This window comes from Spinacia oleracea, chromosome 2, assembly GCF_020520425.1.
Source record: "Spinacia oleracea cultivar Varoflay chromosome 2, BTI_SOV_V1, whole genome shotgun sequence".
NCBI classification, from domain to species: domain Eukaryota; kingdom Viridiplantae; phylum Streptophyta; class Magnoliopsida; order Caryophyllales; family Amaranthaceae; genus Spinacia; species Spinacia oleracea.
This window is the reverse complement of record NC_079488.1, coordinates 98536808-98552442: the sequence shown is the minus strand read 5'-3', so window position 1 is coordinate 98552442 and position 15635 is coordinate 98536808.

The window sequence follows — 15635 nt, the reverse complement described above, 5'->3', positions numbered from 1 at the left end:
AGATCCACTACAAGAAAAAATATTATTAATGACATGATCTCCCGTAGTAAAAGAACAATTACGACGGGATTACCTGTCGCAAGCCCGTCATGAAAGTGGGGCCGCCATCATTGACTACCCATCGCAAATATCATGTTGGCCATGTGATTTATAAGATTTTTTGGGATAGTTTATGATGGGTCTAAATACCTTGTGTTAGAATAATTCATATAAAAGACGAGATTTGATCCCGTCATAAATATATAACCCGTCGTTAGTGAAATTGTTTTTTGTAGTGATCTATTGGGTTTGTAAAATTCAGATCTATACCAGACCTAATGGATCTGGCGGTCTTGGATCTATAATTGGTCTAAAACGAGCCTTGAAATTTTATTAATTTTAAATCCTTTTGTGTTTAAAGTTATTTTAGGACAATAATTTGACCATCATTTAAAATCACATTCGCATATAAAGAATCATAAGTCACTACATATTACTATCCTTACCATTCTTTTATAAAAATATGACTAAAAACAAGTTAAATTAATATCTTGTTGTGAAATACAGAGAAAAAGAGAAGAGAAATTGGAAGAGAACAATTGTGGTGTAATTATTCTATGAACAATGAAGTATTTATAAATACAATAGAATAGAGTTAACTTGAAGAACAATAAAACCTAAGATCTAGAATATTCCGGAAAGATACCAGGGGTATAATGGGCATCCACATAATATTTCATAACACTCCCCCTTGGATGCCCATCATTGAAGATTTTGTCTCGTTAAAACCTTACTAGGAAAATTTCGTGGGATAAAAACCCAGTGAAGGAAAAAGAGTACATCATCCTTCATAACACGCTTGAGATGTTGCCTCATTAGAAACCTTACCAGGAAAACTCAGTGGAACAAAACCTTGGTCAAGGGAGAAAGAGTGCAACACGTACTTCTCGCCCTAATGAAATACATTATTTGAGATCTTCTAGTTCAATCAATCCAATATTGTTGAATAGCTTCTCAAATCTAGCATCATGAAGTTTCTTGAAAATTAATTCTCCAAAGTTTAACTTGAATCTTCAAATTTCCACTTTAACAGATGAGGCAAATATTTATATCACTAATGTTTTGTCAATAATACATGTAAGATCATGTGCTTTTCTCTATCACATTCCATACACTTATTTTCGAGTATTCTGATGCATAATACAATAATACTTTAACTTCACCTGAGATAAACATATACTCCCTCCGTCCCGGAATATTTGAAACGCTTTCCTTATCGGGCCATCCCGGATTACTTGAAACGCTTCTAAAAATGGAAACTTTACATAATATTTTATTATTTTCTCACCTTACCTAAGGGCCCGTCAACAACCCTACTACCCCAAATAAACATTAAAAAATCATGACCCCCCACCACATCCCACTATCTATATTAAAAAAATACCCCACTACTAACTACCTTTCAATTAAATAAGAAGTCAATTATAATGAATTAAACACCGTGCCGGTCAAACGGTTTCAAGTATTCCGGGACGGAGGGAGTATCTTGTACATGATATTATTATACTTATTCATACATGTTGGACATATATATCTTCCTCTGTAGGTAATAAATGGTAGTTTTTTTTATTTTTTTTTTATTTTTTATTTTAATATTGGCCAAATTTTCTTTGGTCATACTTTCATGGAAATATATGATAAATAACAATATCATTGTCCAACTTGGAGGTATAATATAATAATGTTATTTATGGTACTTCAGGACCATAAAATGATATCAAATGTAAGGACATTACATACCTTTATCTTATATTTTAAGACAATTCATATTTGTACAATAATTCTTTCATGAATAAATTAATATGTATATTTCATAACTCTCAAGTACTCAAACTACTGGTTGAGACGACATTTCACAAACACTCTTTAAGAGCTTTGATAATATTTCATCAATGTTGTTATGTTCATATGCAAAACTTAAAGGAATGAATGTTTAAGAACATCATGTATAAGTTACACAGGAACTCTTCTTAGTTAACTTTCATTATTCACAACGTGCTATCAACATTATATATATGTTTCGCAACTATTAGTCCAATTGAGCAGAAATCTCCTCTTATAAATTTCCATAAAGTATCAAATTCGTCTTACCATCCTTGTAATACCCCATACTTTTAAGCATTTTATTAATCATTTTATGCATTTTCTTTAATATATATTTGATATTAAATTATTTTGGAGGGAAAAAATATTAAAATGTCTTAAAGGGAATATTATTTTAAAAACTGAATTTAATTTTTTTTTCTTGGTGATTAGCGGTTAGCGGTTAGCGGTTAGCTGTAGCGAATCGAATTAGCAGTTTTGACTAGCGGATTGAATTAGCAGTTTTGACTAGCTGATTGGATTAGTAGTTTGTATAAAAGTGTTTGGTAAATAGCGGTTATCTGCTAGCTGTTTGAATATGTAAAATGACAAATAAGGACATTGTCATATTGAATTGTTTAACTTAAAAGTACAAATTGTTAATATGATAGACATACATGTAATAATATATTTTTGTGGAATAAGATGTACTACATATATCATGAAAATAATTAAACAATATTTTGCAAAAATAATTTGTACATGTTTGTGCAAATAAATAAATAATAAAAAAATAATAGAAAAGAAAAATAAATCAAAAAAACATTATAGAATTGACGCAGGGGAGGGGAGAAAAATAAAAGTGGCCCAGGGGAGTTAAAATATTGCAGAGAACAAAAAAGTCAGTTTAAAAATTAAAATAAAATCCTCTAAAAATGGCCCAGGAGAGTTTAAAATATTCAGTGCGTTTTATGTGTGACCAGTCACACCGTCAACTTGATGGTGTGACGCGCGCAACACATATGGAGAAAGTTATAAACGAGTGTGACTTGACTTCTATGCTGGTGTTACTTATACATTGTATCCGTTGTTACTTTTTTTCTATTTTACTGCAGTTTCTTGAATTTCATGTTAGAGGTTGCTTGTATAGACGAGCGTTACTTGATACTCTATGCTGGTGTTACTTATACTTTGTATTCGTCGTTATTTTCTTATTTTATTGCAGTTTCATGTAAGAGGTTCCTTGTATAGACTAGTGTTACTTGACTTTCTATGATGATGTTACTTGTACGTTGTATTCGCTGTTATTTTCTTGTGTTTACTACATTTTCTTGAATTTCATGTTTGAGGTTCCTTGTATAGACCGGTGTTACTTGATCTTTTATGATGATGTTACTTTTAGTTATTGCATTTTCTTCAATTTCATGTTAGTGGTTCCTTGTATAAACTTGTTAGGTTATGATACATATGACAATTCATAAATCATGCGGAAAAACCATAAAGCCAGGAAATCATATTATTTACACATAATCATTTAGCATAGAATTGATGCATACAAGTTGTAGCGTGCCTTCCCTAGCTGCGCCCGAACCGAACAAGAACAAGTCTTTAGGACTCCAAATGTCGTCCCTCCGTAGATAGTCCACAGTACGTCCGGATCCGCCTCAAGTTAGACCAACTAGAATCGCCCTTAAGGTGCTTAGGAATTTCGGCTAGTGTTTGCAAGTGTATGGCTGATTTTATTTCAAAAACTTACCCTTTGAATACTTCAATCGTACCCATAAATTGTGACCCTAGGCACCTATTTATAGGAGTATGGAAAATGAATTGTAATCCTACTAGGATGTGGATTTGCTAATTAGAACTTTATTAGGACTCTAAATAACAAAGCAAATCTAATAGGTTTAGGATTTTAATCTTTGCACAAATCCTAATAGGATTAGGATTTCCCGCACAAGCATCGCACAAGCCGTGCACCCGCGCAAGCCTGGCGGCCCACGACAGGCGCACAGCCCACGCTGCTGTGCTGCGCGCGCGCGCCCTTGGCTGGGCCTGGCCTTGCACTGGGCCTGGTCGAGGCGTGCGTTGGTGCGTGCGGCTCGCTGGGCGATGGCCTGGCTTCGTGCTGGGCCTTCGTCTAGCGGGCCTCGTCCGATGCTAATTCGTACGATACGCTCCCGATTAAATTCCCGATTTCGGAATTCATTTCCGATACGAACAATATTTAATATTTCCGATTCCGGAATTAATTTCCGTTTCGAGCAAATATTTAATATTTCCGTTTCCGAAATTATTTTCCGATTCCGATTATATTTCCGATTCTGACAATATTTCCGTTTCCGGCAATATTTCCGATACGATCCATATTTCCGTTTCCGGCAATATCATCGTTTCCGGAGTATTCATTTCTTGCTTGTGACGATCTCAGCTCCCACTGAAACCAAGATCCGTCGATTCCGAATATCCATAGATAGAGTATTTAATGCCATTAAATACTTGATCCGTTTACGTACTATTTGTGTGACCCTACGGGTTCAGTCAAGAGTAAGCTGTGGATTAATATCATTAATTCCACTTGAACTGAAGCGGCCTCTAGCTAGGAATTCAGCTCACTTGATCTCACTGAATTATTAACTTGTTAGTTAATACTGAACCGCATTTATTAGACTTAACATAGAATGCATACTTGGACCAAGGGCATTATTTCCTTCAGTCTCCCACTTGTCCTTAGGGACAAGTGTGCATTTCCTAATTCCTTTGTCGCTCGATGCTTGCTCTTGAACATAAGGTAAGAGTTGTCATCCTTATTATGTCCAGAGGTGTTTCTCGGTTTCAGAGTTCAACTGATCAAATAAAGAGATAATCATAACCTATGATTCATCCGAGCACGGCCATGCATTTCACAGTTTCTAGCTCTCCGAGTGGCCTTGTACAACTTTTAAGCATCTCATCCCGATTTATGGGAGGACAATCCCAATCTTGTGATCTTGAGATTAGACTTCGTTTGATAGGTGATTTCCTGAGCGTTGCCTTTATAGCCTCCTTTTACGGTGCGACGGTTGGTCAACGTCAAAGCAACCAGTTCTCAAACAAGTAATCTCAAATCACTCAGGTATTGAGGATTTAGTGTCTAATAATTTTAATGAAATTTACTTATGACAGATTTTCATCTCTTACAGTAAAGTTTCATAGGTCTGTCCGATACTAGTCTTCCCAAAGTAAGTATCTATGTAAATGATTATGACATTGCCATGTCCACATAGTTCAAGAAACAGAACTACTAGTCATCTTGCATTCTAGTCGTCTAACGTTTTCTATGCGTCCAATTTTATAGAAAACTCCGACTAGGGACCATTTTCAACTTTTGACATTCAAGTTCACTTGATAGACATTTCTTAGTCACGGGACTGGTCTTGACAGTCTATCTTAAATATATTGTCAAATTGAAGGGACTCATCATTTAATAAACCACAAATTAAATGGAAAAATGAATTCTATTCATTTATTGTGAATGATTAACCAATAATGTTTTACAAAGATTTAAACTCTAAAACTTTAAAACATCAAACAAGGATATCAAAGCCATTCTCCAATATGCTTGATTCCCATAGCTGCAGTGTGCGAGTTGTGCTTCGCCTGCGGCAGAGGTTTAGTCAATGGATCTGATATGTTGTCATCAGTTCCAATCTTGCTTATCTCGACTTCCTTTCCTTCAACGAACTCTCGTAGAAGGTGAAATCTACGAAGTACATGCTTGACTCTCTGGTGGTGTCTAGGCTCCTTTGCCTGTGCAATAGCTCTGTTATTATCACAATACAGGGCTATTGGTCCTTTAATGGAGGGGACTACACCAAGTTCGCCTATGGACTTCCTTAGCCATATAGCTTCCTTTGCTGCTTCATGTGAAGCAATGTACTCCGCTTCAGTTGTAGAATCCGCAATGGTGCTTTGCTTAGCACTTTTCCAGCTTACTGCACCTCCGTTGAGGCAGAAGACAAACCCAGACTGTGATCTGAAATCATCTTTGTCGGTTTGGAAACTTGCGTCCGTATAGCCTTTAACAATTAATTCATCATCTCCACCATAGATCAGGAAGTCATCTTTGTGCCTTTTCAGGTACTTCAGAATATTCTTGGCAGCAGTCCAATGTGCCTCTCCTGGGTCTGACTGGTATCTGCTCGTAGCACTGAGTGCGTACGCAACATCCGGACTGTACATATCATAGCATACATTATTGAACCAATCAATGATGCATATGGAATCCCATTCATTCTTCTACGCTCATCAAGTGTTTTTGGGCACTGAGTCTTGCTTAGAGTTATTCCATGAGACATGGGTAGGTAGCCTCGCTTGGAGTCTGCCATCTTGAACCTATCAAGCACCTTATTGATATAAGTGCTTTGACTAAGTCCAATCATCTTTTTAGATCTATCTCTGTAAATCTTGATGCCCAATATGTACTGTGCTTCTCCTAGATCCTTCATCGAAAAACATTTCCCAAGCCAAATCTTGACAGAGTTCAACATAGGAATGTCATTTCCGATAAGTAATATGTCGTCGACATATAATACTAGAAAAGAAATTTTGCTCCCACTGACCTTCTTGTATACACAAGATTTGTCTGCGTTCTTGATGAAACCAAAGTCACTGACTTCATCAAAACGTATATTCCAGCTCCTGGATGCCTGCTTTAATCCGTAGATTGATTTCTTTAGCTTGCATACCTTTTTAGCATTATTTGGATCCTCAAAACCTTCAGGCTGTGTCATGAACACAGTTTCTGTTAAAACGCCGTTTAAGAAAGCAGTTTTGACATCCATCTGCCATATTTCGTAATCGTAATATGCAGCGATTGCTAACATTATCCGAATAGACTTTAGCATTGCAACTGGTGAAAAGGTTTCATCGTAATCCACGCCGTGGACTTGCCTGTAACCTTTTGCAACCAATCTAGCTTTGAAAACTTCAAGTTTCCCATCCTTGTCCTTTTTCAATTTGAAAACCCATTTGCTTCCAATGGCTTGGTAGCCATCTGGCAAATCGACCAAATCCCATACTTGGTTTTCAGACATGGATTCTAATTCAGATTGCATGGCTTCTTGCCATTGCTTGGAGCTAGGGCTCGTCATAGCCTGTTTGTAAGTTGCAGGTTCATCACTTTCAAGTAATAGAACGTCATAGCTCTCGTTCGTCAAAATACCTAAGTACCTTTCCGGTTGAGATCTATATCTTTGCGATCTACGCGGGGTAACATTTCTAGATTGGCCATGATTCTCACCAGATTCTTCTAAAGATCTCTGAGTTTCATCCTGAATGTCATCTTGAGCATTCTCTAGAGTTTGTTGTTCGACTCGAATTTCTTCGAGGTCTACTTTTCTCCCACTTGTCATTTTGGAAATGTGATCTTTCTCCAAAAAGACACCATCTCGAGCAACAAACACCTTGTTCTCATATGTATTGTAGAAGTAATACCCCTTTGTTTCCTTTGGATAGCTCACAAGGATACATTTGTCAGATTTCGGATGAAGTTTGTCTGAAATTAATCGTTTGACGTATACTTCACATCCCCAAATCTTAAGAAAAGACACATTTGGAGGCTTTCCAAACCATAACTCATATGGAGTCTTTTCGACAGCTTTAGACGGAGCTCTATTTATAGTGAGTGCAGCTGTATTTAGTGCATGTCCCCAAAATTCTAATGGAAGTTCGGCCTGACCCATCATTGACCTGACCATGTCTAGCAAGGTTCTGTTCCTCTGTTCCGATACACCGTTCCATTGTGGTGTTCCAGGAGGAGTCAATTCTGATAGAATTCCACATTCTTTCAGATGGTCATCAAATTCATAGCTCAGATATTCACCGCCTCTATCAGACCGCAGTGTCTTAATCTTCTTGCCTAATTGATTCTCTACTTCACTCTGAAATTCCTTGAATTTGTCAAAGGATTCAGACTTATGCTTCATTAGGTAGACATAACCATATCTACTGAAGTCATCAGTGAAAGTGATAAAGTAGCTGAAACCACCTCTAGCATTTGTACTCATTGGTCCACATACATCTGTATGGATTAAACCCAATAGTTCAGTTGCTCTTTCTCCAACTTTAGAGAAAGGTTGCTTTGTCATTTTGCCAAGTAAACATGATTCGCATTTACCATAATCCTCTAAGTCAAATGGTTCTAGAATTCCTTCCTTTTGAAGTCTTTCTAAGCGTTTCAAGTTTATATGGCCTAATCGACAATGCCACAGATAGGTGAGATCTGAATCATCCTTTTTGGCCTTTTTGGTATTTATGTTATAAACTTGTTTGTCGTGATCTAATAAATAAAGTCCATTGACTAATCTAGCAGATCCATAAAACATCTCTTTAAAATAAAACGAACAACTATTGTCTTTTATTAAAAAGGAAAATCCCTTAGCATCTAAGCAAGAAACTGAAATGATGTTTTTAGTAAGACTTGGAACACGGAAACATTCTTCCAGTTCCAAAACTAGCCCGGAGGGCAACGACAAATAATGAGTTTCTACAGCTAATGCAGCAATCCGTGCTCCATTTTCCACTCGTAGGTCGACTTCACCCTTGCTTAACTTTCTACTTCTTCTTAGTCCCTGAGAATTGGAACATAAGTGTGAGCCACAACCTGTATCTAATACCCAAGAAGTTGAATTAACAAGTGTACAGTCTATAACGAAAATACCTAAAGATGGAACGACTGTTCCGTTCTTCTGATCTTCCTTTAGCTTCAAGCAATCTCTTTTCCAATGCCCCTTCTTCTTGCAGTAGAAGCATTCGGATTCAGAAGTGGGTTGACTGACCTTCCTCTTTACAGACTTGGCGCCAGTTTGCTTAGTTGGGCTGGCCTTGTTGCCACCTTTCTTAGCATTCCTCTTCTTTCCAGATTTCTTGAACTTGCCCCCACGCACCATAAGCACATCTTGCTTATCACTTTTGAGCGTCTTTTCAGCGGTTTTCAGCATACCGTGAAGCTCAGTGAGCGTTTTGTCCAGACTATTCATACTGTAGTTCAGTTTAAACTGATCATACCCGTTATGAAGAGAATGGAGGATGGTGTCTACAGCCATTTCCTGAGAGAATTGCTGATCCAGCCGACTCATATTCTCAATGAGTCCAATCATTTTGAGAACATGTGGACTTACGGGCTCGCCTTTCTTAAGCTTGGTCTCAAGAATTTGCCTATGAGTCTCGAATCTTTCGACTCGAGCCAGATCTTGGAACATGTTCTTCAACTCACTGATGATTGTGAAAGCATCTGAGTTGATGAACGTTTTCTGCAGATCTGCACTCATGGTGGCGAGCATTAGACATTTCACATCCTTGTTGGCATCAATCCAACGATTGAGGGCTGCATGAGTGACCCCGTCGCCTGCGGCTTCGGGCATCGCCTCTTCCAGGACATACTCCTTTTCTTCCTGCATAAGAACTATTTGCAAGTTCCTTTGCCAGTCAAGGAAGTTTTTCCCGTTCAACTTCTCCTTTTCGAGAATTGACCGAATGTTGAATGAATTGTTGTTTGCCATAGTTAAAACTACAATTGAAAAGAATAAACAAATAAATAACCATTCACAGTTTCTCTTAATAAACTCAAATTCTAGCATACATGCATAATTCAATGTTCATTAAGCATTTTATTCAAGTTATGTGTTCCGGCAGGTGTGAATAAAATGATTCCAAGATCCTAAAATCATTGAAGAATTAAGGACAGTTTGTCGACTTAATCCTAAAACATCTTAGGTAAGCAAAAGCCTTTTGCTAATAGTCTAGAAACTATTCTTGGTTGATAGGTACGTCTAAGAACTTATTAGGTAAATCTATCGATTTTGCCACGACATAAAAGGACTCCTTACTTATATCGTTGAGTTTCACCAAAAAAACTAACATGTACTCACAATTATTTGTGTACCTTCCCCCTTTAGGACCAATAAGTAACACCTCGCTGAGCGAAAACTATTACTAGATTGATGTAAAGGATATCCAAGCAAGTGTATATTTTGGCATGGCACCTTTTAACTCAATTTTTAAGTTTGGAACTTAAGGCTCTTACTATGTTGGTTAGATTTTAAGTGAACTAAAATCCTTAATCATGCAACATAATCAAGCTTAGATCTCATGCATATTTAAGACATATTTAAAAGCAATAAATAACTTAAAACATGCATAAGAAAAATGTGATCTAGTATGGCCCGACTTCATCTTGAAGCTTCAACTTCAAAGTCCGTCTTGAAAATCTCCGTGGGAGGCACCATTTTCTTCAAATAGGATAAGCTATAATTAAAACTAATTACAACTATTTGATGGTACGCAGACCATATTTGAATTGAAAAACAATTTTGGTACTTTAGACAAATTACATTCAAATTAATGGTACGCATACCATATTTTCTATCCTATTTGGGCCATACTAGTCACTTCATAACCTGCAAAACAGTACATATACAATATATACCATTCACCCATTCATTATCATGAATGGCCCACATAGCTGGTTAGTAAAACACATCATGCATCACATAAACATTTGCAGCAATTAATCAAGGGCACCAATAATCTATCAATTATTCAGTCCTTATTAATTCTAATCAAGTTGTTTTAACCTTAAGGATTTGTAGACCTAATCAAGAGTTTATGACTAAAAGGGCTCCCACTTAAACCAATAAATTCATATGCTTTACTAATTTTAAACATAAAAATGTATTTCTAGTCTAACCGGAAACATACAAATTTAATTAAAATTTAAAGCTCATATAAATTTATAATTGAATCCGCTTATTTAATTTATTTTTCAGTCGTATTTAAATTAATTCATGATTTTAATTTTAGTAAAATAATTAGAATAAATAAAATTTATTATAATTATAATATTCAAAATTAAAATCCAAGAAAACAATTTAAATTATTAATTTTAAAATTAATTAAAATTACGAAAACTGAAAATTTCAAATTAAAATTTTAAAACGATCTAATCGTAACGCAACAACCCCACGCAACGCATAGCCATGGGCCACACGCACACAGCCATCGCTGGCCATGTGCGCGCAGCCCATGAGCTGCGTCGCATCGCTGCTGCTCACCATCGCAAGGCGCGCGCCAGCGCTCGTCGCAACAAGCACGCTGACAGGCTAAATCGCACTCCTATCAAAGATAAACCTAACGTTCACCAACTAAAAATATAGCAAGGGAAGCAAGGATCGTATCCACAGGGAAACAATGTTCTTTCTACTATTAATCGGCAATTCTAGACTATTGGGAAACAAGAATATAGGTTGATTTGTATAATGAAACTAGGATGATAATAAAATAGGGAAAAATCAGATATTAAAAGGTCTAGGGCACAGGTTCACCGATGAACAACATTCCAGGATGACAACATTCGATAATAATCAATAAAACAGTTAATTAGACTAGCATGCTCTCTCGAATCGATACTAATCATAGACTTAGAATTAACGGGCTCTCGCTACGTATTAATCCCAATTCTACCTATTGAAACAAGCCTAAACATCAAATTGCATCTCTCGAATCTTAATTTGATATTGCGAAACTAATACAATCAAACCTGCGCAAATCTAATTGCAAAGTAGATAAGGGCAATCAATAGGAATTAACAGCTAAACCAACAATCAACAACAATTAATCATCCTTTCACATTCGTTCATGGATTCCCAAAACCCTAGAAAATCAACTACTCACACATATTAACAATAAGCAAAGCAATTGGCATGATTGAAAACATAATTAAAGCTTAAACAAAGAATTGAAATAAGGAATAATACCTAATTGAAGAACAATGGCAAATGAAAGCTTCGATTTTTTTATTGAAAATAAACTAAGTGTTTAGAACAAATTAGAGAGAGAAAATTAAGCTTAGAGAAATAAAACTAAGTATTTTAACACTAGGATATGAGATAATGAAGTGCCCAACTAAATTAACAAAAGCTATATTTATAGTTTAGCCTAAAAACATAAGAAAAAAACCGGAAAAAAATAAAAAAGGACGCGCGCGCACAGCGCCTTGGGTTGTCGTCGCCCGGTCGGGCGGCTCTCCGCCCGACGGGCGTAAAGCTCGAAGTCCGCCCGACGGGCGCAGGGCTTCCCGACGGGCGTAGGGCGACTTTCTGAAAACCTTCTCCGCGCGCCCGGTCGGGCGGCTATCGCCCGTCGGGCGTATGGCGATTTCTTCTGCTGCTGCTTCTGATGGGCGCCCGGTGGGCACCGGGCGAAACTCCGCCCGTCGGGCGCCCTCTGACGAACTGTTCCTCTGCTTGCTCGCCCGATGGGCGAGGGGCAATCCACCGGGCGGAGGGCTAAGTGATCCGCCCTTCGTCCACAACACCTAGTCTAACTTCCGGGGCTCGATCATGAACATCCAGGGCTCCCGTAAGTCGACAAAAGTCGTCCCGAACTCCCTCGGGATCCTGTAGTGGCCTAAATCATCAAGAAACGGGCCTAACAAGACCAATTTCTCACTAAGTATTCCTGAAACTCACGGCACACTAAAATACACAGATTAGTACTAAAATAGCTCCTAGGAGCTCATTCGACGCATGAAAGTACTAAGGGACGGGGGTGAAAATATTATATAAAACGCACATATCAAACTCCCCCAAGCTAGATCTTTGCTTGTCCCTAAGCAAAGAAATCATCGATGAACACAAAACCAACTTCACCCCCAACATATTTCAAAATGAACACATGATCCAAGGTAAAATCTAACAAGTATGCATCAATGTCAACCAATCCGGTCCATTCAATTGCTAATACTCCTTAACAATCGTCACGCAAAGCGAACCACAAATGCACAATGGAATTCAAGACTAGTGCTCACACACTCGTCACTCATTTATGTGGCGGATAAAAGATGTACCCGTTCGCTCTCCTCCCAACATATAAGTGAACAGTGCCCTCCCAAACTTACACACTCGTGTGTTTAGAAAAACATACACTCAACCTAGTAGTCGACTCGTAATGTGTCACGTCATAACTTGCATTGATAAACAACTACTTTCACATTAATACAACTCTATGCACAAAGGTCAGAAGGTCTTTCAAGCTTGTAATGATAGGCTTAGGTAAAGGTGCGGTAAATTTGGGTAAAACGTGAGCTTAAAGCCTTAGCTTTGGGGAGCTTAAATCCTAGCAAAACCATGGTCAACCACAAATGATGACCACAACCACAACTTCCCACTCAACACATGATGAAACAACAAACAAACCACACTATACTTTCTTGCCTTGATTTCACAATTGTAACCAATCACTCATGAAGATAAGAAATTGTAATACCGGAGTGACAAAAGCTTGATTCAATAACGATTTTTTTTGATATTTTTTTTTTTTTTTTTTCTTGCTCAATCTCATTTTTTTCTTTCTTTTGGAACCTTCACACAATTTTTTTATTCTCCTCATCTCATTCATTTCATTTTTCTCAACAACAATCATGATAAGAAGAACTTCCCTTTTCGATACTCAATATGCCCAAAATGTACAAAATGTATCACACTACAACTCCCTCACCTCACTACTATTAGCTCCCCCAAGCTAGGCTTGGGACTAGTAACCAATGGGGAATTTACGGGCTTGTAATGTGGTTAGTCACCGAATAAATGGCACAAGCACAACATGGGTAGAAAAAGAGGGAACAAACGTATCTAATCTCATCTGAAGGCTACCTAAATAGAAAAATGCCTTCGTCCTTCACAATGTGCATGTATATGAGTCATAAAACACTACTAATAGTTGCAAATCAATACTCAAAATCAATGACACACCAGGAAGCTATCACACATCCTAACCAAGTCAACTAGTCAAGCACCAAGTCCACAAATAGTTAGTCCGAGTTGACTCATGTTAAGGCATCAAAGCAATCGAATATCAAATCATGGCTAACACATCTACATTGCCCATCATCACATACCAAGAATCAAAACAATTTTCGTTCAAGGGGCACAGGGAAGCATGATATTGTATTCATCGGAACGTATTTTTGTATTTTATTTTATTTTTTTATTTTTTTTTCGAAGCGATAAACTAATCTTAGAAAGCATTAAACACACCAAAGAAACACACAAAAATAAAGAAATACGAAATGAAAAGAAAAACATACCTAGTATATACAGGTAATGTGAACCCCCCCAAACCAAATCAGACAATGTCCTCATTGGCTCAGGGGTACCGAACCATCATCATCATCAACAACATCACTGGTGATCTTGGCCATCATCACCATCACCACCATCATTACCATGGCCACCGTGGCCGCTGCTGCCTGCTCCAAACCCCCCGTAGTGGGTGGGCGTGAAGGTGCCCATGGAACCGGGCGCTCCGTACCCCTCTGTGGGGTAAGTGAACCAGGAAGGGTGCTGATGATCTGGGGCAATGTAGCCCTGCCTGGCGTACTGATCATAGAAGGGGAACATAGTCCTCTGGTTATCCGCGGAAAACTCGTGGAAACCGAGCTCAAGTCTGCCTAGCCTCTCATGAATGGCCCCTAACTCCTCTGAAGACCCATGCTCCCCCTGTGGAGCCGGGCTACCTCTCTGTCCCGACCCCCTCTCTCTACGCCCTCCCCTCCTGTGGTGGGTGCGAGGCGCGGCCTCGGGATGTGGCTGGGGCTGGACTAAGGGTGCTGCCTGCTCACCTACATATATGTAATGGGGCTGACCCCTAGTAAAACTGGTGAGCCCGGTGGTGTCCGGGAGAGTAAAGAGAGCGTTCCTTTGGAACATCCATGACATCTGACCGGGGAGAAGTCCCCCGTACTCAGAGTGCACCCTGTAAAGGCTCCCAAAATACTCAATATCCAATAGGTTGTTCCCCCGGACCGCAGCATGGTCCCTCTCAACAAAGTTTGCCACTGCTACGGCAATGTGGGTGATCAGACCACCCAAAGCAATATCGGTCGAGTAGCGGTGGGTGGCGGTAGTAAGCAGTTGCATGGCCAAGTGATGGGCCAAATTCATCCTGTAACTGTCATCACCATCTAACAAATACCCCCCGAGCACCTCCAACTCCGTGCTCCTTACATTCTCCTTTTGGTCTCTCCCAAAGATTGTGAAAGCCATAAATCTGAACCAAACAAAGGGGACGGGGTGTTGCACGCTAGAGGCGTGCAAATGTTGCATGCTACCGGGATTAAAATCCCCGGTCAATTTCCCCCATACTTCACTATTGTTATGCCCCTCCCCGGGGAACCTGTTATACTCCACATTCAAACTAAAAATAGCACCAAAATCCTTGATAGACAAATCATAATCATTATTGAACAATCTAAAAGAAACTCTAGAGACATCTTTGTAACCATTCTTTCGGACATTAAACGAGCTAAGGAATTCAAGAGTAAGATCCCTAAATGTCAACCTAGTCATGGAAAACATATGTTTCATGCCCACCCCATGAAATAATCTCCTAACATCCCTCTCAATACCCATATCATTTAAAGTTTTCTGACAAATAAATCGAGTAGGGACTACCTTCCGTAGCTTGAGGTGTGCAATGCGGGTTTGTTGCTCCTCACTAGCGAGAATCATGTTCGGGAAAGCCGAATCCGGTGCAAATTGAGGTGGTGGTGGTGGAAGGCTTGTGGAAGCCTCCTCTTGTCTCCTTGTTGCTCCCGTGCAAGTTCTTTTCGGCCTTGAACCCATTGTTGAAGGTGATTTTGAGTTCTCAAAATTTTTGGTGAAATTGGGTTTTTTGTAGAGAGTGAGGAAGAAGGAAAATTGGTTGGTGGAGGTTGAAGAAGATGTGATGAGGATGATTTTGGTGTGTAGCTTGATGAA